A 1761-nucleotide genomic window follows, 5' to 3' on the forward strand; every position below is an offset into this window, starting at 1 on the left:
GCTAGGAAGCTTTGGCGAAGGTATATAGGAAAACTAAACTAAACTAAACTCCTCGCGTACAGGGCATGAAGGCCCAAAGGTACCGACCGGCTACCGTATCATCCTCAGCCCACGGGCGTCACTGGATGCGGAGGTGGAGGGGCATGTGGTCAGCACACCGCTCTCCCAGCCGTATGTCAGTTTACGAGACCGGAGCCGCTACTTCTCAGTCAAGTAGCTCTTCAGTTTGCCTCAGAAGGACTGAGTGCAGCCCTCTTGCCAAGAGCGCTCGGCAGACCGGATGGTCACCCATCCAAGTGCTAGCCCAGCCCGACAGCGCTTAACTTCTGTGATCTGACGGGAACCGGTGTTACCACTGCGGCAAGGCCGTTGGCGGCATATAGGAAAGTAATGAATAATCCTCTACTTTCCATCCACGAGGATATCCCAATATTGGAAACGACTAGACTTCGTTCTAGAAACCCCCCTCTGAGAGTGGCCCAACAACCGCTAGCTACTGACTTGCCCAGAGACAGTAAATGGCACGACAGCTTCACAGATAGTGCCTCCACCAATGATCGCGACCGTGTCAATCCAGTGGAAAGACCTAAGAACTGTAAACTTTTACGACAGGCGTGAATAAAGCCTAAACAGATTCGGAACGGGATATGGAATACGTGGACGCCAGTAGGGAAAGCTACCCAGTTCTAGTTGTAGCTGTGGGGCTCCAAACCACACTGTTCAACACATGGTCATGGACTGTGAACGAAGAGCTCATCAGCAATGCCTCCCTCAAGGGCATTGCCAATCTTGACGTCAGAATATGAGAAAACCAAGTTACGTAATTTACCTGCTGCGATATTATTTTTTGTTTTACTTTCTTATTGCATTCTACATTTTATCTCGTTTTTCTTGTCTGATTTTGCATCCTTGATTGATATATTTCATATAGTATTTCATCACTGATCACGTAACGATTGTAAATCGTGTGTAGCGCCATACGCTAAATAAATAAATCAGAAACATCCGGAATGGAAGACTGAGTGGACGAGGATCTTGCGCATGATATAGAGAACGTAAAGGTCTATACAGTGCCAAATTCCAGTTACAGATCTCATTCCGTTAATGCTGTTTTGTGTTTTCTTGATTATGTGAATTAAATGATCACGCCATGATAAGCGCTCGTCAAACACAGTAGCTAACAATTTCGCTTTAGACACCATCGGGGAAGTGAAATCTTCGAATATAATGCCCAAGAAAGCACACCTTACAGTTTACTCCATAACTTCGCTAACCTGAAGGTGCTCCTTCCACAAATGCTCCTATTTTATTGTATCACAAAAATGCTCAAATATACAAAACCCTTTTTCTTTTACACGAGATAGTAATGTGTGTATTTGACAATGATTCTAATCTCCCAATGTATGCTTCACAATCTCTCTTTTTTTAAATTCAATATCGTAGTTATAAGTACTGAGTCCATTAAGATAGTTCGAACCGTCTATATAGCAATTTTTCTCTCGCTCTCTCAGTCACTCTCCCATCTCTCTCCCTCTCTCTCTCTTTCTCTCTCTCGACATGTATATAACGTGTGAGTACAGTACAGATACAAGAACCGGGATTAGATAGTCGCCTTAGTGTCATTACTTCCGAGTAAACTTATAGCGCTGGCTAGATGCACCGGTATAAAAGGCGGCGGCAACATGAGGTCGTGTCACTCCCAGTGAACTTCGCCAGCAGATAAGATGAGGTCGGGTCTGTTATGGGCCGCTGCTCTGTTAA

General features: G+C 44.9%; 1 pseudogene; it reads right to left on the bottom strand.

Annotated features, from left to right (window-relative positions):
- Window positions 1-256: 256 nt before the first annotated feature.
- On the bottom strand, window positions 257-374 carry LOC124712777 (annotated as a pseudogene).
- Between the last annotated feature and the right edge of the window lie 1387 nt (window positions 375-1761).

This window comes from Schistocerca piceifrons, chromosome 8, assembly GCF_021461385.2.
Source record: "Schistocerca piceifrons isolate TAMUIC-IGC-003096 chromosome 8, iqSchPice1.1, whole genome shotgun sequence".
Classification (NCBI taxonomy): Eukaryota; Metazoa; Arthropoda; class Insecta; order Orthoptera; family Acrididae; genus Schistocerca; species Schistocerca piceifrons.